The sequence below is a fragment of the Micropterus salmoides genome, unplaced genomic scaffold, assembly GCF_014851395.1.
Source record: "Micropterus salmoides isolate LMB-PRFRI ecotype aquatic unplaced genomic scaffold, ASM1485139v1 Ms_hic_scaffold_3944, whole genome shotgun sequence".
Lineage (NCBI taxonomy): Eukaryota > Metazoa > Chordata > Actinopteri > Centrarchiformes > Centrarchidae > Micropterus > Micropterus salmoides.
In genome coordinates this window covers 12,581-33,669 of record NW_024043311.1, presented here as the reverse complement: position 1 = coordinate 33,669, position 21,089 = coordinate 12,581, and the positions used below count along the sequence as shown (strand labels likewise).

Below are 21,089 nucleotides of genomic sequence, written 5' to 3'. Positions count from 1 at the left end.
AGACACGGAGAACCCCGGAGAATCCCTAGCAAAAAGCCAGGATCGGCAGCTAGTGTGGGACCCGTGCAACAGGCCAAAAGCAGGCTGTCGACAAACAGTAAGACTTAACACACATTCTGTGATCAGAGATTTCCTTTTAACTCCTAAACTCATAACGTTAGCTTACTTTCATTAGTTCTCCTATGCCGTATGAGTCAAATGCTTCCCACAATCGAACCTCCATTTCTCATTGTTCAGCAATTGTTTATTTTCCCTGTATTTAACCATCCTTTTTATCACATTAGTTAGAGAATAAATTCACTGTAATATAATCAAGAATTGTGTGTGTTGCCTATTTCTACGTCCCTGCCAAGAGAATTGACCCTTTAGATATGAGACTGACTGACTGATTTAAGATAATTGAGCGATTATTAACTAACTGATCACTGGTAATAATTGTATAATTATTAAACTACCTAGAGGTCGGGAGACTCTAGGATTATAATAACTCCGGTGGTGCCCTGAAACGAGGAATATGGTTGATTTTTATGAATATTAAAATTCATAATTGGGTATTAATTCTCATAAATTTATTAAAATGCATAACAAATCTAGGTATGCTACAGCGCTTAACAATTTAGCTCATTGTCACAGTAAGTGTAGGGACCAGAGGCTCCTTGGCCATCATTAAGACTATACCAATACAGAATGAGAGAGCACAGAGGGAACAGTAAACCTAAAAAGCTGTTCCTATATACCACAGCCTAAACATCTGTACATAGACAACATAATATAATAGACTAAGGACAAGTACTTATATACGAGTATGTATATTGTAATCCAAGTGCATGGATTGAAACACATATAGGAAGAGATTTTCTGCTACCACACTTCCCTCTTTGGCCCTACATGGACATAAATGGACACAATAAGTATTTAAAAATTGTCAGTACATCAACGAATGTTCTCATTTTACTGTTTAAACAAATGTGTCATCAATTGACAAAGGAAGATTAGCCTGAGCTGTTTTAGCTGAATACAGACATTCCTGAGTTATAAGCAAGCTAGAGGACATTATGACAATCATATAAAAACGTAAAATGATTTCCCATCAGGATCACTATTCAGCACATTCACTTGTCATCGATTGTTTAAATGTGCTGTTACAGTTTGTGTTCATCAGTACCTGTGACAGTCAGAGTTGTACCAGGTAAATTACTCCTCCATTCAAAGCTTCCTGCTGTGAATTTGAAGTGATACTCAGCTGAGTCGCTCTCTCTCAGGTCAGTGATTCTCAGAGTGGAGCGTCCTCTCTCTGTTTCAAGGACCTGAACACGACCTGCATACTGGGAGTCTTCACTAAGGTCCTCAGGCTGTGAGGGATTCTGCCACTGAAGACTACGTTCAGGACTGAACCAGAATTTAGATCTGATATATGTGTCATAACTGTTGTAAGTACAAGAAATGTTCACTGATGAGCCTTTGACGGCACAGATGCTTCTGTCAGTGTAAGTCACTCTGTTGCAGGTTTGACCATAGACACCTGAAAGATTAAAAAAAACTTGAGCTTTTTTTTTTTAACAGAGTTGGTGAGAAGTCACAATACATTTAGATAATTATATACATTAAAATGTGGTTATGCAGCTACACCACATGGTGTTTTGTTAGTAAAAGATTGTGCAGTAAACTCACACACAGGAGAGGGGAAACCCTCCAGTCCTTTCACAGCACAGGAATAACTGTATGCAGAATAAAAGTAGTCTGAATAAGAAGAAGATGTTTCTCTCTGAATTTTCTTCCATTCTTGTACCAGACGTAGGAAGAATGATCAGGTAGATGACAGCTGCTGTGACACTTCAGCTCTGCCCAGGTTGAATATGTAGATCTGATTTCATGCACCTGGAGACCTGGATTTGTGAAGAAGGAACAGGAACGTTATTTTATACAAAACTGTCAACATACACACATGAAAAAAAATACACACAACACTTTTATATTATTGTTTTCAAGATATTCAACATTTGGAAATAATTAACGTATGAATGAAAATGTTACCTGTGACAGACAAAGTGACTCCAGGTGAACCAATATATTTCCCACCTGGTTGTTTGTTATGAACCTGAACTTGTACTCAGCTGAGTCGCTCTCTCTCAGGTCTGTGATTCTCAGAGTGCAGATGTTGTTAGAACAACTGTACCGCAAACGACCTGCGTACCTTGAGTCTGTTCTCAGATCCACAGGTACATATCTATTCATTTGAGTAAACCAGAATGTTTCCTCAACTTTAGTATCACGGCTATTTATTCTGGATGGGTATGTGTAGGTGCAGCTTATTTCCACTGTTGATCCTTTTAAGGCACAGATCTGAGTAGAGGTGTAAGTCACTCCCCAGCCATCTGAGCCTGTATCACTGTAACACAGAGCACACCAGAAACTACAATCAGACTTGCTGAGCAGGTCTTTGATGGGAGATCATTAAATTCAGGAAATACATGAAAAACATGATGATGTTAGCCCGCAGCCGCATTAGGCTATTATTTTTTACCTTCATCATTAACTTTCCCAAGAAGAGTACGGTTTCTGCCGGGGTCAGTGAGAGAGCACAGGAGGAGCCACCACCAGGTTTCCTCTGGTCTTTGGACACAACAGTTTCCTTTCTCTTCTCATCACTTGTAAATGGACTTATTTTCTTGTTAACAGCATCAACGCTCCGCTGGATGCCAGAAATGCGGCCGTGACTGCGTCCACTATCAAGCCCTTACCAAACAACTTCACACACTACTGATTAGACCTATCATCGCCAGTTTAATCTCTGTGTATATGAAGTATACCAGAGTTTGTTTTTTTAAAATCCGTTGTCTGTGTCGACGGTCCCGTGCCTGCAAACTATTTTGTCATTTTATGCCACCCTGCAACGATTGTTTTGCTAAAGCTGAACATAGGAGCAACCATATCAAAGCAGCAACTCAGAAGAAGTGTCAACAGTTCTGCACTGCTGGCTTAAGTCAGTGTGAGAAAGATAATCTCAATGTACCAGAAAGTAAACTTAGTAAATGTAAAATCTTTCTATATTTGGTTCACAGGAAAATCACCATGGTACATCGATAAGAATGCAGAAGGGGCAAATGGCTTGACGGTTATGTTTTCTACAAAATGATAAACAGAGAAACACAAGAATTACTATACTGTATAACATAACACTTAACACTAGGCCTAACAAACAATAAACATTTGTACTCTAACCAAAGGGGATGAAGGGTAGGCGTACCACTACTGAAATTATAAAGTACAACATAACACAGACATTTATTTAACAATTAAATGATATAATAAATTCATCATGGTCAAAGTTATACTGTTTTCTGCCGTTCCTTAAGAACTACAATTAACAAAACCATGCACTGTGCACTTACACACAATGTGATCTCTGTAGTCTCAAGGCAAACAATCAAAATGAGGAATATAGCATCTACTTTCCCCCGCGGCCTCTTACTCAGAGGTTCCTCACCAGCAACAAGAGAGTTTTAACCAGTTTTGTCCCATCGACTTGTCTGAGCTTTTAAAAACATTATCACAAATGAGTGTCCTCCAGCCCACTTGATGTAATACCTACAAATTTTTACTGAAAGTAATGGATTCTGTTGGGCCCCATTTGATCTCTGTTTTCAACAGTTCCCTATCTACTGGTTGTGTCCCTGATTATTTTAAAACGGCTTGCGTGAACCCACTTTTAAAGAAACCTGGTTTAGATCCCTCCCTCCCACATAATTTTAGACCAATTTCAAAACTGCCTTTTATTGCAAAGATTCTAGAAAGAATTGTGTCCAAACAGCTGCTCACTGTACTGGAAAATAACAAAATATTTGAAAAGTTTCAGTCTGGTTTTAGGAAGTACCACAGCACTGAGACTGCCCTGCTTAAAGTCACCAATGACCTTTTAATGTCTGCTGATGAAGGTATGTGCTCAGTCCTGGTACTCCTGGACCTTAGCGCTGCTTTTGACACCATTGATCACAACATCATGTTAGACAGACTGAGGCACTGGGTGGGGATCTCTGGTACTGCCCTAGAATGGTTTTCATCCTACCTGTCAAATAGGAAGTTTTGCGTGTCTGTAAACAACTATGTCTCTTCGTTCTGTCCAGTTAAATATGGTGTGCCTCAGGGGTCGGTCTTAGGACCCATTTTGTTTTCCTTGTATCTGCTTCCCCTTGGACATATTATCCATAAACATGGCATTTCTTTTCATATTTATGCTGATGACACACAAATATACTTGCCCGTCAGATCCACAGACCCTGGAATGCTGAGTTCACTTAACAACTGCCTTTGTGAAGTTAAAAAATGGATGTCAAATAATTTCCTCCAGCTGAACTCAGACAAAACAGAAATCCTGGTCATCGGGTCTCAGCAGATGGCAAATCAAATACTGCCATCTGCTGGTTCCTAGTAAATCACATTAAGCCTGTGGCAAAGAACCTTGGTGTTTGGTTTGATAGTAATTTAAATTTCGAGCAGCACACCACAAAGCTTGTTCAATCATGTTTTTATCAACTTAGAAATATAGCAAAAATTCGATCTATGTTAACTTTTAAGGACACCGAGACCATTTTACACGCCTTCATCTCATCACGCCTGGATTATTGCAACAGCCTTTTCACCTGTTTAACCCAAAAATCTATTGATCGACTCCAGACTGTCCAGAACTCAGCTGCCAGAACAAAGAAATATGACCACATTACTCCTATTTTAGCTTCATTACACTGGCTCCCAGTATGTTTTAGAATTGACTTTAAAATTCTATTGATCACTTTTAAAGCTCTTCATGGCCTCTCGCCTTGTTATATTTCTGACCTTTTAGTCCCATACGCACCAGCACGTACCTTGAGATCCTCGGCAGAGGTCTGTTGTCTGTTCCAGAGTCTCGACTGAAAACTAAAGGGGACAGAGCGTTTGCTGTCAGGGCCCCGAGGCTCTGGAACAGCCTGCCGAGGAAATCAGGTCAGCTGAGTCAGTGAACTCTTTTAAGTCCTTCTTAAAACATACTTCTATAGGAGAGCCTTTCCCGATCTTATTTTACTTTATTTTATCCCTTTTATTTTATTGTATTTTACTAATTTTATATTTATCTGTATTTTAGTCTTTTCAATGTTTTATGCTTTTATCTTGTATTGTTTTTTTTGTATTATTGTCTCTTGGGTATTATTGTCTTTACACTTTTAAAGGACTTTGTAACTTGTTTTTGAAAAGTGCTCTACAAATAAGGATTATTATTATTATTATTATTATGTACCGGTATGTACTAGTCAAGCATTCAATCACGTCAAGTTTACAAATAATCATTAAGACAAATCAAATAAGAAAAAGGCAATAAACTCACTTTATCACGCACAACCATAGATGTATATCTGAATCACAGAGACGGAGGGCCCTCACATATGGTTTGTGTTGCTGCCAACCAGAACAAAGGCAATGGGTGGAGTATAAGTAGAGCATTGATTAGGAGTGAGTGAGATCAGGTGAGATTGGGTGGGTCCTTGCCATGGAAATAGGCAGGGGGTTGCTGAACAGTATGGCTCTATTCTACAGTAAACTTAACTAACCCAGAAGACCAGTGTTCCTTTACCGTTACATAGGTTATGTAAGTAAAATAGTCATTTTAACCAAAACCATGATGTTTTTCTAAACCTAACCAACTTCTGACATTTCACGTAAGCGCTTATTTTTATTTCACAAGTCTAACTGCATCAGACCCACATTTTATGTTTTCAGAATCCAAACAATTTTTTGCAAAGGTTCAAATCTTATTTTCACTGTCAGATCAATTTATATCAGTTTTGGCACAGATTGTGTGTATGAGGCGTGGCTTCAACTTAGAGGGGTGTGGAATCATGAGTGACACCCTAACAAAGAAGGCAGAGGACTCTAATCAGTCATGTTGTCTTTAGGTAGTGAAAGGCAAAGGGAGGATTTGTGAAACACTGAAACGTTTGAACTAATTGTGCTGGATTTGTGTCCAGACTTTGAAATGCTTTGATACCCATCTCCACGGTGACTCCTTTTGATATCGACACATCTTGGTAGGGGTTTTATTGAAACAATAACTGACCAGTGCTTACAATTCTAAACATATCAACATATCACTTATCAATACACAACCAACAGGACAACACACAAACGCTTTCAAAATGTCAGAGACAGCAGATGGGGATTGAAATAAAAGTGTGTTTAATAAAACACATCTGTGTGTTGTTTCATAAGTAATCACTCATTTAGCCGACGATTTTCTCAAAAGCCAATCACAGTTGCTACGTCAGAGGGCGCAGCTTTGGAGCAACTAGAGGTTAAGTGTCTTTCTTAGGGACACATTTATCACAGTGGGAATCAAACCCACATCTCTCACACTAAAGGCATATGTCTTTACACAACCCTATCCATTTTCAGAATCCGAATACTTTGTTGATCTATGAGGGTGAATTCTTTGTTGCAGATACTCACAAGGCATAAAACGAATAGAAATACTAGGTACTTGAAGTTAGTGAGTAGAGAATATAATAAAGTAAACAAATCTAAGAATATAATAATTAATGTGGATATCTACAGTATTATACAGTAGCTTATTAACAGAGGTGTAATGATAATTAGCAGGAAAGACATAGGCCCTAGTGTAATAATAATTAATAATAGTAATGAGTGCTGGCAGTGATGAGGTGTAATGGATTAAAAATCTGTTAATGAGTAAAGTTGAAGTTGTTTCAAGAATGATAAATGAAAAGTGGAACAATGTCTCACTCTGGTTATATGTCAAAAGTTTTATTCAGAAATATTCAGCTGTTTGGGGGCTGAGTCAGGTTTTTTTCATAATTGACATCACCAGCCTTTAAAAAGTTTGGTCAAATGGACCATTTGTTGCTGGCAAAGATAAGTATTTTTTTGCCATTATAGGCCTACAGGTGCGGATATACTACAGTACGTCATTCCTGCCAATAAATCAAAGGATTGTGTGTCCTTGGAACAAATCTGTCAAATGAGTTAGAGGCTGATGTGTGGTTTGTTCCAAACACTGTGAATCAACCGTACAAGCGGCAGGTGTGCCACCTGTCGAAACAGGGGTGAAACACATCGCTTCCCTGCGGTCACTTGACATTAACGTTTGAACAACGCTTTGGAGCAGTGTTTTGAAACGTCTGTGCTCCAGGATCTCGACACATCAGTATCGAGCGTCCCATCCCTACCTTAAGGTAATGTAGGTTCTGCCAAACCTGTGACTCAGTGCTTTCTGTCCACCATATACATGTTATTGGCAGTAAACAAAGTGGCACCAAGCGAAAGAAAGGATTTGGTAGCAAGAAATGGTGCCAGATTGTGCAGTCCAGCAGCAACATTTTCTCCAATTTCAACATACTGTCGCGGTGGCAGCCCGGCTGTCGGTGAGTGTCCTGTTTCTCCTTTCCCTCACATTCTGGTTTCCCCTGTGCCTCCTCTCTCTCTCTGTGTGTGTGCTCTCTCCCTCCCTGCTCCGGAGCCCGGCTGGCTACCCACACCTGCACCTCGTTTACCTCCATCCCCGGCCGCCGCACCTGCCAGCCATCAGCCTCATCACTGCCAGTATATCAACCCCGGCTTTCCACTCCACCCTCGCTCGATCGTCGCAGCTCTTGACCTGGTGTCGCCGCTTCGTTCTGGCTTTATTTCTTATACTCCTTTTGCCTCTTGTCCTCTTGCCTACTAACCCTGTCTCTGTGTTTTTCCCCGCCAGGTTCACTCACCTCTGCCTCCCAGCTCGGCCAGCCGGGCTCGCTCGCCTGCCTCCTCCTCTCGCCGCCTCCACGACACCCCCCCGGCTTCTCTACTCGCACCCCGCCTGGACCCCCGTCACCGTGTCCTCACCTACCCGTCTGCCAGCCTCCCCCCTAGCCTCCAGCCTTGTGCCCTCCGTTCCTCCAGCTTCTCGGTTCCCCGAGTCCTCGTCTGCCTCTCCCCCTCCTTCCACCTGCCCTCGCCTCGAGCCTGTTTTTTCCTCAATAAACCTCTTTTTCACCCTCAGCGTTGCGTTTGGGTCCGTTCTGTCTCCCACCGTTACAGAACGATCGAGCCACTATGGACCCAGCACGCTCCCCCTCTCCCCCCCCTCGACCGACCCCACTCCGCTGGAAGTCATCCGCGCCGTCGCCTCCCAGGGAGCGGTCCTCGATCAGCATGCGGCCCGGCTCCAGTCAGTGTCCGATGCGCTCTGCTCCCTGGGCGAGGAGGTTCGGCGTCTCAGTGCGCGGCTCCCCGACCCCTGCTCCACTCGTCCTCTGTCCCCCTCTCAGTCTCCTCCTTGTTCGCTCTCTGCTGATTTTGTCCCAAGCGCCCCAGTAGGCGCGTTCTCTCCCCGCGAGACACCCGTTTCCCAGCCTGATAAATTCTCTGGCGATCTGGGCGCGTGTGACGGCTTCCTGGTTCAGTGCGCCCTGGTGTTCAAGAGGCAACCAGTGTCTTTCCAATCCGACGAGGCTAAGATCTGTTACGTCGCTGGGTTACTCCGCGACCGGGCTTTGGCCTGGTACGCTGCCGTCAGTGAGGGCCAGCCCCACGTTCTCTCCTCCTACTCCTCCTTTGTTGAGGAGATGCGGAGAGTCTTCGATCGCCCGGTGCGAGGGAGAGAGACGCCTGGTCGCCTCCTCTCCCTCCGCCAGGGTGATCGGAGCGTGGCGGAGTACTCGGTGGATTTCCGTATTCTGGCGGCCAACTCGGGTTGGAACAGTGAGGCGCTCCGGTGCGTGTTCCTGGACGGCCTCAATAATCGGATCAAAGACCTGCTGGCCGTTAGGGACGCCCCGGAGGGTCTCGATGCCTTGGTCGAGGTAGCCACCGACCTCGACAACCGCCTGCGGAGAGAGAGAGGGAACGTGTCGCCCGCGCTTCCTCCTCCCGCTCCAGCCTCACACCGTCGCGGGCCTCTGTCCTGCCGCCCCCCGCGCCCCGATCGGCCGTCCCGCCTGTGCTCCCTGCTCCCCCCACACTCTCAGCTCCACCGTCTCCTGAGCCCATGCAGCTAGGCCGAACTCACCTCTCCGGAGGAACGCGAACGCCGCCGTCTCGCCGGGGAGTGCTTCTACTGCGGGAAGCCCGGTCACTTTTTGTCCACCTGCCCTGTTCGCCCAAAAGCACCTGCTCGCCAGTAGGGTTGGGACTACTGGCGAGCAGGGCCCCCTCCCCCAACCCCCGCGTCCTCCTCGATGCCTCCATCACCTGGGAGAGCATCACCCAGCCTCTCAAGGCCCTGATCGACTCGGGCGCGGACGAGAACTTCCTAGATTACCAAATAGCTCGCCGCCTTAAGATCCCCCAGGTCCCCTTAGACACCCCCCTTCACGCCACGGGTCTAAACGGCCAGCCTCTCGCCATCGTCACCCACCGCACTCCTCAGTTATCTCTTCTCTCTTCCGGCAATCACCACGAGTCCCTCGCCTTCCACCTGATCTCTTCCCCTGCCGCCCCTCTGGTTCTTGGTCTCCCCTGGTTATCCTCCCATAACCCCTATATCGATTGGTCGCGGGGGAAGATCAGGAATTGGAGTACTTCTTGCCATTCCTCGTGCCTCCTGTCTGCCCGAGCCCCCGGTGATCCGGTTCCCCCGGTCTCTCCTCCGCTCCCTCCCGACCTGTCCGGGGTCCCCGATGTCTACCATGATCTGGCCCCGGTTTTTAGTAAGAACCTAGCCCTGTCACTACCCCCCCACCGCCCCTACGACTGCTCCATAGACCTCCTCCCGGACGCTCCCCTCCCGTCCAGTCACCTGTACAATCTGTCGCGACCGGAGAGGGAGTCTATGGAGCAGTACATTAAGGACTCCTTAGCCGCTGGCATCATTCGCCCTTCATCCTCCCCTCTTGGGGCGGGTTTTTTTTTCGTAGCTAAGAAAGACAAGACCCTCCGCCCTTGCATCGATTACCGGGGGCTCAACGCCATTACCGTTAAAAACAAGTATCCCCTCCCGCTCATGGATTCGGCCTTCGAATCCCTCTCCCGGTCCGCCATTTTTACCAAACTGGATTTGCGTAATGCCTATCATCTGGTGCGGATCCGGGAGGGGGATGAATGGAAAACCGCGTTTAACACCCCTCTCGGGCACTATGAGTACCTAGTCATGCCCTTTGGCCTTACCAACGCCCCCGCGGTTTTCCAAGCCCTGGTTAATGACGTTCTTCGCGACTTCCTCCACCGTTTTGTTTTCGTCTATCTTGACGATATCCTGATCTTCTCCCGCGACCCTGCCCAACACACTGAACACGTCCGTCTGGTCCTGCAGCGGCTTCTGGAGAACAGGCTCTTCGTCAAAGCAGAAAAATGTGAGTTTCACTCGCCTTCCGTCCAGTTCCTCGGTTTTATTATTGAAAGGGGGCAGCTCCGCGCCGACCCCTCCAAGATCCAGGCGGTCGCGGACTGGCCTACCCCCACCTCCGTTAAGCAACTACAACGCTTCCTCGGTTTTGCAAACTTTTACCGCCGCTTTATACGCGATTTCAGCACCGTCGCCGCCCCCCTAACCCGCCTCACTTCCACCTCGGTCCCTTTTGTCTGGTCTCCAGAGGCCGCTGCAGCCTTCTCTCGCCTCAAGTCCCTGTTCACCTCCGCCCCCGTCCTCACCAACCCTGACCCCTCCCTTCAGTTCGTGGTCGAGGTGGACGCCTCGGACGTGGGCGTCGGCGCCTGCCTCTCCCAGCGCTCCCCCAAAGATAACAAACTGCACCCTTGCGCCTTCTTCTCCCGCCGTCTCACCCCCACCGAACGAAATTACACCGTGGGGGACCGAGAACTGCTGGCCGTTAAGCTGGCTTTAGAGGAATGGAGGCACTGGCTTGAGGGGGCTAAACTCCCTTTCCTCGTCCTGACCGATCATAAGAATCTCTCCTACATCCAAACTGCTAAAAGATTGAACTCCCGTCAAGCCCGGTGGGCCCTGTTTTTTGATAGGTTCAACTTCTCCCTCTCCTACCGTCCTGGATCCCGTAACACCAAGCCTGACGCTCTCTCCCGACTCCATTCCCCAGACGCTCCCCCGAACTCCCCGGACACCATTCTGCCCCGCACCTGCCTCATCGCCTCTATTGTTTGGGAAGTTGAATCCGCTGTTCGCCGCGCCCAGTCCACTGAACCCGGCCCTGGCCTCGAGCCTCCTAACCGCCTCTATGTCCCGTCGAGTGTCCGCTCTCAGGTTCTCCAGTGGGCGCACGCCTCCAGATTCAGTTGCCACCCCGGGATGGCCCGTACCCTCTTCCTTCTTCGCCAGCGATTCTGGTGGCCTTCCATGGACAAGGACTGTCGGTCCTTTGTGGCCGCCTGTGAGGTGTGCGCCCGCGCTAAATCCTCCCATCAACCACCCGCCGGCCTGCTCCGCCCTCTCCCGGTCCCCGGTCGCCCCTGGTCCCACATCGCCTTAGACTTCGTCACCGGACTCCCCAGTCCAACGGGAACACGGTCATCCTCACCATCGTCGACCGTTTCTCCAAATCCGCCCACTTTGTCCCCCTACCTAAACTCCCCTCTTCCTTGGAAACCGCCCGCCTCCTCATCAACCATGTCTTCCGTCTACATGGCATCCCTCAAGACATCGTCTCCGACCGGGGGCCTCAGTTCACGTCCCAGGTCTGGAGAGCCTTCTGTCGCGCCTTTGGCGCCACCGCCAGCCTCTCTTCGGGTTACCACCCCCAGACCAACGGACAGGCCGAGCGAGTCAACCAAGACCTGGGAGCGGCACTCAGGTGTGTGGCGTACAGAAGCCCGGCCTCATGGAGCTTACAGATCCCCTGGATTGAATACGCCCACAACTCCCAGGTTTGCGCTGCCACTGGAATGTCCCCCTTCATGAGTTCACTGGGCTACCAACCCCCCCTGTTCCCGTCCCAGGAAGCAGAAGTAGCGGTCCCCTCGGTACGGGCCCACTTCCGCCGTTGCCGCCGCATCTGGAAGGAGACCACGGCCGCCCTACAGCGCACCGCGGCCCGCAATCGCCGGTTGGCAGACCGGCATCGCACTCCAGCCCCCGCCTACCGGCCTGGACAACAAGTGTGGCTCTCCTCCAGAGACCTCCCCCTGCAAACCTCTTCAAAGAAACTCGCCCCCCGGTTCATCGGCCCCTATCCCATCGAGGCCGTCATCAACCCCTCCGCGGTTCGCCTGATACTCCCCCCTCACATGAGAGTCCACCCGGTCTTCCACGTCTCACGGGTCAAGCCCGTCTCCACCAGCTCCCTCTCTATGCCAGTGGCAGCGCCTCCCCCTCCCCGGATGGTCGACGGACACCCCGCTTACACTGTGCGCCGCCTCCTGGATGTGCGACGTAGAGGTCGAGGCTACCGGTACTTGGTGGACTGGGCCGGCTACGGCCCAGAGGAGCGCTCCTGGATCCCTGCCAGTCAAATCCTGGATCCTTCCCTCCTGTCCGACTTCTACCGGGCTCACCCAGACAAACCGGGGGGTCCGCCTGGAGGCGTCCGTTGAGGGGGGGGCCCCTGTCGCGGTGGCAGCCCGGCTGTCGGTGAGTGTCCTGTTTCTCCTTTCCCTCACATTCTGGTTTCCCCTGTGCCTCCTCTCTCTCTGTGTGTGTGCTCTCTCCCTCCCTGCTCCGGAGCCCGGCTGGCTACCCACACCTGCACCTCGTTTACCTCCATCCCCGGCCGCCGCACCTGCCAGCCATCAGCCTCATCACTGCCAGTATATCAACCCCGGCTTTCCACTCCACCCTCGCTCGATCGTCGCAGCTCTTGACCTGGTGTCGCCGCTTCGTTCTGGCTTTATTTCTTATACTCCTTTTGCCTCTTGTCCTCTTGCCTACTAACCCTGTCTCTGTGTTTTTCCCCGCCAGGTTCACTCACCTCTGCCTCCCAGCTCGGCCAGCCGGGCTCGCTCGCCTGCCTCCTCCTCTCGCCGCCTCCACGACACCCCCCCGGCTTCTCTACTCGCACCCCGCCTGGACCCCCGTCACCGTGTCCTCACCTACCCGTCTGCCAGCCTCCCCCCTAGCCTCCAGCCTTGTGCCCTCCGTTCCTCCAGCTTCTCGGTTCCCCGAGTCCTCGTCTGCCTCTCCCCCTCCTTCCACCTGCCCTCGCCTCGAGCCTGTTTTTTCCTCAATAAACCTCTTTTTCACCCTCAGCGTTGCGTTTGGGTCCGTTCTGTCTCCCACCGTTACACATACGACAATAAATGGTCTGCAGTATTAACTCCTCATTTTGTTTGCACTGCAGGCCCGGCGCTGGCATGGAATGACTGAAGGGGCAATTAAAAGACATTTGAAACAATAAAAAATGCCTTTATTTTATTGGCATGGTTGTGAAAGATTTGAAATGCATTATTCCTCGCTCTTGATGTTCCTGAGAGCGGCTACTGTTGAGTTATGATCAACATTCTCATAAACAGAGGTTACCAAAGAGAATGCACATTAAGAGGCAAAAAAACATAAGCTAGGCACTGAAGTAAAATCTTACCAGCTAGAAGTTTGAAGCTAGTTTAAACTGGGAAATTCTACACTTATTTTTGGTTTGAATACATGGATGTGTTTTTTAAGTTTAAGACCAAAACATTTCAATTTCAGAAATATATTTAAATATAAAACAGGATAAAAATGTGAAGATAAAAAATTAGAAGGATGTGAATCATGAAAAAAAACATGTCTGCTTTGCTCAGTTGCTTTCCTGTCTACGGTTAGATGCTGCAGAGTGTGAATGGAAACTGTTGAGAAATGCAAAACATTGAGACGTGGGCAACTGCTGTGATATGCAGATAACAAAAACACTTTTTCTAGCAGACAGAAATAGTCCTAATAGATTGCCATGTCTGTTTTAAACATGGAATTTAAAATTATAGCTTGTTCAGGACACAAATGTATCTCACCAACATAAACACACAATTCAGAGAAAAAATTGTGAACTTCATTTCAAAATTTTAAATTGATCTTCTCAAACTAGGAAATCTGAATTTAGAGCATCTGGCAATGAATCTGTGACATATTCAAGAATCAACACATTCTCACTCCAGACTCCTCACACACTGACGCTTGGTCAAGGCCCTTTGCCGTCAGCTTTACCCCTTTTGCGTCATTCGCGTTATTAAAGTTGTGAAACGTTGCAGTTTGGTTAGGTTTAGGCACTTGGTTATGGTTAGGAAAAGATCGTGGTATGGGTTAAAATAACTACGTACGTCAGTTAACACCTAAGTTAATTAACGTCACTTAGTCTACGTCAATTTACGTAACTCGCGTAACTTGTTGTTGCACACAAGACACGAACCCCGGTCTCCTGGTTCAAAGTTGAGGTTCTGGCTCTCAATCCACCCCAACCACCTACTTACTCAGTCTCTTCTGTTAAATATCATACACCTACCTTTACTGTCAAAAACCGACGCTACAGGGCTTCCCCCAATGTGTTGAACAAAAAAATGCGAGGCAGATTTAACTAAACACACAAGTACTACTTACAGAAATGAACAACAATACAAAAACAGACATGCCGCTCAGGCTAAACTCAGCATATAAATGCTGGCTAATGTTTGGAGGACAGCGGAACAATGTAGGTGCCACAGAGTGATTAATTTTATTTAAAAGAAATTATTTAGATTTTTTTTCTTTGTTATTACTTCTATCCACACACATTACTGTCTTTAATGGTGCACAATACTTCAGTTTATAAAGTTTACATTGTTATGATAAGTGTACCGAGTTGCTGCTGGTCTCTGTTGGTTGTCTTGTAAAGAGTGTGAAGAAAGAAAAGTGAATGTCTGGTGTTGCAGGGATCACACATCAATTATTTACTGAAAAGCCCATCTTCCACTGATTTTCTGAAGTGTACTAACCGCCTCACAATATAAAGATGTACAGTACCTTGTACGGAGAGAAGGAAGACAACAAATCCACTCGCTGCTGCTGGTAAACTCATAGCTGCTCCTCACATCGGTTAAATCTCATCAGCAGGTAGATCACGTACATGAGAAGTCCTGTATGTCAGTCAGTCACAATAAACATTTCCAAAAGTGGAACATGGTCCTTGAAGACAGTTTGTCTCTGTTTTTGGCAAACTTGTCTTAAACATTGAAGTCTAAAAGCTGCCCTGACTTCCTTCCTCTTTACATCATTAATATGCATGAACAGACAAATGTCTGTATTTCCGCAAGTCTAAATAAAGAAATGATTCTTACAATTGATGATGCATGAACTTCTTAAAATATAGTTTATTGAAATTATAGTTATGGTCATTTTGTAGCCTGGTAGTGTAACACTTTTCTTGAGAAAACAGTTTGAGGGGTGAAAAAAAAAAAAACCCCGGTAAAAACATCTTTTAATCACTCTTTTTTTTTTTTTTACCTTATTCTACACCTAGGTTCAATTTATTTACAGCCCCAGTCCATACAGTGCGTGCCCATTGTGTAGACCTAAACTAAAAGTGACAGTGAAACGTGTTATTTGTATATCCCTTTTGTTTTCCACAGTGTTGTTGCTGCACATTGTTTATACCTGTTGGTCTCTCTCATTTCTCAGTTTCTAAATCCTCAATTACCTTGCCTCGCGTCATAGTATAGGCTCTTAGTCTCTACCTCCTCAAGTCCTCTATCCTCACGCCTCTTCCTTGGGTGCTTCTCAAGTCTTTTAATTGCATCCATGTTTTCCTCACTTGCGTCTTTTCCTTGCGCCTCGATTCCAGGTTACTCGTGCGGGGTTTTTTGCTGCAAAGGTCATAAATGTAGCTATGACACAGGATACATGGGTCGGCGTATTTTAAGATTCATAGTGAGGTCAACAGTAATAGAATATTCCTGATACGAAGTGACCAGACGTCCGAGATCAAAACTGGGAACATAATCACCGAAAGGGGGGGGGAGACATTTCCAGTTCGACTATCAATTATTTTTTTTTTAATTAATACTATTACTTCTATTCAGAGTTTTATTCTGTATTTATCCAGGGACAGGCAGCCAAAAACGGGGACTGTCCCTGAAGCCTGGGACGTCTGGTCACCCTATGATATGTGATGTAGGCTATGATAGGTATTTTGCAAATCACACACTATAAATATGATAGACAAGCAGAAACAGATAGTGAGAGTAAAGTCAGATATTTTAATAATTTGAACCAATACAATATATGATTAACAAACAATATGATTCAATTATATTAGTCTACTTGAAGCTTTTTACATTTGTCCCTCTCTGTCACACACAGTACTAACTACTAACTTCTGCATCCATCTCCTCCCAGCCCTAGACATTTAGCAGCCCGACACACACACTCAGACACACACGAAAGCTTTGCATGAGCTAAAACCCCTGAAAGAGGACTGTTTTGCAGAGCTTCTTTCTCGTGCTCCCTTTCTGTTCTCCCTCACTCATGTTTCCTCTTTTGGTGTTCTGTGTGTGTGTGTGTGTATATATATAAGGGCAGGTGTGGTTTTCTCCTGGGCACCAGACTCTCCAGCGCAGCTCCTAATCAAGCCCCAGCACAAGTACTCCTGAGATCCAGGCAGCCAGTGCCAGATTGTTTCAGTTACTCATGTAGTAATATACTCTTGGCAAAAACGCCTTGAAATTTTAGTGAAGCCTTTTGTTGTTGTGGAAAACCCTTTGCTAATACCATATTCTCTCTGTGTGCAGTTGTTTGGAGTCAGTGTTGCCTGCGCTACCAGCCACACCACCAGCCCTGGACTTCATGACCACCTCGCCTACCTCTACTCATTCTACTACAACCACCTCTTTTGTAAGATCTTCTGTACTACTGTGCATTCATTAACTCTTTTGCTAATCCAAAACCTTTGAGTCGGTGTACGCTCTTGAGTCCAGACCTAGCACACCTAACAGAAATACTACCATCGCACTTGCATATTGCCACATTACACACTTTCTTTTGTGGTGTTTTGCAGATCAATAACACATTGTGCTTCTACACTCCCCATTAAATAGCTAAATATTAGCTTCAACTAGACTTTGTGCAACATAACCTCTCACTTGAAGAGGATGATTGACAGTCACAAAGGTTTGGAAAATATGTGTTCCTAATAGCAATGATGTCATTTCTTTTTCCAAAGCAATTAAGCTGTAGGAACAAAAACAAATAATAATAATGAGAATTTTGTTTGCCAATGTCTAGGCGATAGCCGGGTCACATTATGGGCAAGATTTAGAAAACACACTGCGGACAGCTAGTGGACAGGAGAGACGTGGCAGGGTCTGGAAGGACAGGAGAAGTAAAAGAATTACTAAAATCATGACAAGGCTCAAATAATTTCAAACTGGTTTCTTGAACATGACAGTGAATTCACTGTACTCCAATGGCCTCCACAGTCACCAGATCAATTCAATAAAGTACCTTAAATTTGCATCGTGGATGTGCCGCCGATAAATCTGCAGAAACTGCATGATGCTATATGATAGAGCTATAATCTACAAGTTTTTCCAGTGTGTGTGTGTGTCATAAGCATGGTGTTCCTTGACTTCCAGTTCATAAGGATTGTTTTCTCCTAGTAAGCAGAGGGATGGTGATAGTGGAATGCAGCTACCCTGGAAGACGAATAATGATGAAGTCAAGTCTTTCCAAAACTGGTGAACTGGTGTGCCGTTCCAAATGGCATGAAAATGGTTATCAGGGTTATTTTGTGTAAAACATGAACAAGTCTCAGATGTGAATCCGATTTCAAACAGTCTTTGCCCAGTGTAATGAATTCTTTGGAGTCCCTTATACCATATGAGTTTTAAGTTGTTGTTCTAATTTGTCATAATATTGACGATTTTGCAAATTTGGCTCCAGAAGTCAGCATCAGGAGTGATGGATATTGTTTTGTCTGATTGTGATATTATTTTAGATATTTTGGAATCAAGTTTTGTTGAGGAGGGAATGTTAATTAATTCTTAAGCTGAAGAAGGAAGATCTAAGTTAGTGGATATAATGTTACATTTTGTTTGGATGGATGATTTGAGCTGCAAATATTCCAGAAAGTGTTAGCTCCCGATGCCGTAATACTAACATTTCTGTAGTACCCTACACACTTGTCTCACAGCCGGCTGCTCATACAAAACGTATGTCATTTGCGCATCATTCATTTTGGTGAAAATTAGCTTTTAACTCGTTGTTTACACTACAATTGGAAAGAGGCATCGTGAAAATGTTTCGCTGATGAGTTATTGATCCAGGAAGTTCAGGGCTGTCAATATATTTCCAATTTTACTGAACTTGAAGGGTTCCCACTCTTACGCTGTGAGTTGCAGACAGTTTGTCAGTGGTAACATAGCCATAGGCCATAAAAATATACAAAAAAAGTTTGATGAATTGCAGTGTGCCCCCTGGTTCCCATGTATCCCGAACACTGAAGATCTTTGTCCAGAGTAAGAATTTACAAACTAAATACCTTTTTTATTCAATAAAATCTCATGTTATTTAGTTTAACAAATTTTAGAGGGTTAAAGTGTGAAATAAGTCACAGGTTTATAAAACACAAAACAAGAGTTAAAAAAATAATTAAGTTGTGAGATGAGGACTCAAACAAAACAATAACTCATTTTGTTGTGATGGTAAGCACCAGAAATTTAAAAATGTCAGAATGAGCATAGGAATATTTGAAATATTAATAAAAAAAGTGAATAGACTGTAGAGCAGAGAAAGACTTTGGTAAAGTTGGAAAGGTATACTGTATAGAAATGTACTTGACAAGGAATTGGTTCGCTTGCACCGACAGTAAAATATTGCTCCTTAGAAAAAATGTTAAGCAAATTCTATATTGGAATTAATAAATTACAGACTGTTAGCAACTGATACTAGTACTTGGCTGGATGCTGTAACAGTAATTTTAATACAGCTTATTAACTCTAACCTTTTGCACATTGTCCACACAAAGATCTTGTCATGTCTGCTGGATGTGTAGATTCCTTTGAGGTTAATTTGACTAAATTACACTGCCAATACATTTCTAAAAACATCGGATATGATGGAGGGCAGAGAACATCCTGCCTTTGGGCTTCCGAACAAACTCTTGTGATAACTTGTTGGTTGTAAGAGAAACTATGATTGTTTGTTGTTTTATGTATTTGACTTTTGACAGTTTTTAATGTATTTTATTGTCACTGTGGAATTCTGCTTAAACAGAACCACAGATCCATGTTGTGATTATACTCTTGGTATGTTGGTGATTGTGCTGTACAGTGCAGATGAATCCTCCACAGCCTCTTGACGTCTTAATCTGTGAATGAAAAATGTAATTAGTAAATTAAGACTCAGAATAATAACAAGGAGCAAAAATAATGGGAATAAATAAAATTCTCATGGACTCACTCTACTGAAGCACTCGCACTCTTAAAGTTAACAACACTGTACTCCACACCATCGCCGTCCTCCTCCTCTTCATGCTTGTGTCTGTTGCGCTGAGCTGACCTGATGTTGGAGTAGAGAGCATCTTCCTGGTTTTTAGAGAAGCTTACACTGGCGTAGCAAAGGTCGTCTGACTCCTCTGCTGGTTTTCTCTGTACTGCAGCTGAAGGGTTGTTGGACACTGAACCCATATTTAGCTGAAAGGCAACAATTGTATAGACAAAAATACTTAAGTTCTTATCTTCATAAGTATGATTTTATTGGCCTGTAACAATGAGGGGGTTGTTCTGCAGTTTCAGTTACAAATACATCATCAGGCGCTACACATTTCTGAGGTCAACATTTGTCATGTCCTCTGTTGTGGAACCACAAACCTCATTATCAAAGCCAAAAGGTCACTTTGGTTTTTGTTGTTGTAATTCTTACCAGTAGAGGTCATAAAATCAGTGAATGCCAAATTCCCCTTTGTTTACAAAAAGCTAACATGAATGTGTAGGTGGATAGTTTGGGTTGACGAAAACATTGGTCCTGTCACTTCATCATTTATGACAGAATGACTGTGTCAAATAATTTCCTCCAGCTGAACTCAGACAAAACAGAAATCCTGGTCATCGGGTCTCCAGCAGATGGCAAATCAAATACTGCCATCTGCTGGTTCGCTAGTAAATCACATTAAGCCTGTGGCAAAGAACCTTGGTGTTTGGTTTGATAGTAATTTAAATTTCGAGCAGTACACCACAAAGCTTGTTCAATCATGTTTTTATCAACTTAGAAATATAGCAAAAATTCGATCTGTTAACTTTTAATGACACCGAGACCATTTTACACGCCTTCATCTCATCACGCCTGGATTATTGCAACAGCCTTTTCACCTGTTTAACCCAAAAATCTATTGATCGACTCCAGACTGTCCAGAACTCAGCTGCCAGGCTTTTAACCAGAACAAAGAAATATGACCACATTACTCCTATTTTAGCTTCATTACACTGGCTCCCAGTATGTTTTAGAATTGACTTTAAAATTCTATTGATCACTTTTAAAGCTCTTCATGGCCTCTTGCCTTGTTATATTTCTGAACTTTTAGTCCCATACACACCAGCACGTACCTTGAGATCCTCGGGCAGAGGTCTGTTGTCTGTTCCAGAGTCTCGACTGAAAACTAAAGGGGACAGAGCGTTTGCTGTCAGGGCCCCGAGGCTCTGGAACAGCCTGCCCGAGGAAATCAGGTCGGCTGAGTCAGTGAACTCTTTTAAGTCCCTTCTTAAAACATACTTTTATAGGAGAGCCTTTCCCGATCTTATGTGACTTTATTTTATCCCTTTATTTTATTCTATTTTACTAATTTTATAATGATCTTAAATGTGTATTTTAGTCTTTTCAATGTTTTCATGCTTTTATCTTGTATTGTTTTTGTATTATTGTCTCTTGGGTATTATTGTCTTTACACTTGTTAAAGCACTTTGTAACTTGTTTTTGAAAAGTGCTCTACAAATAAAGATTATTATTATTATTATTACAGGGTTATCACATAGGAATGAACAGGATGAAAGAAGAAGCATGATTCAATTTAGTTTTAAGGTGAGAGTACTATCTGAATTCTTCCTCACCTGTGCTGTGTTGTCTGGTCTCTCTCCAGGCTCTGTGGTTTGTTTTGAGGACATCTTCTTCTGGAGAGGAGAATAAATGAACAAAAAACAAATCATTACATGACATTACTGAACAACTGAGTGAATCTTAGGTGCATTACTGAATATGATCACAGGAAGACTGAACTGCTCAC

At 44.8% G+C, this 21,089-nt stretch overlaps 1 long non-coding RNA gene across 1 annotated transcript; it reads right to left on the bottom strand.

The window, feature by feature from the left end:
- Nucleotides 1–1,234: 1,234 nt before the first annotated feature.
- On the bottom strand, nt 1,235–2,370 carry LOC119885207. Its single transcript, XR_005441210.1, has 3 exons — nt 2,035–2,370; nt 1,672–1,886; nt 1,235–1,522 (listed from the first exon to the last, which is right to left on the bottom strand). It is a non-coding gene; the product is annotated as an uncharacterized LOC119885207 (long non-coding RNA).
- Between the last annotated feature and the right edge of the window lie 18,719 nt (nt 2,371–21,089).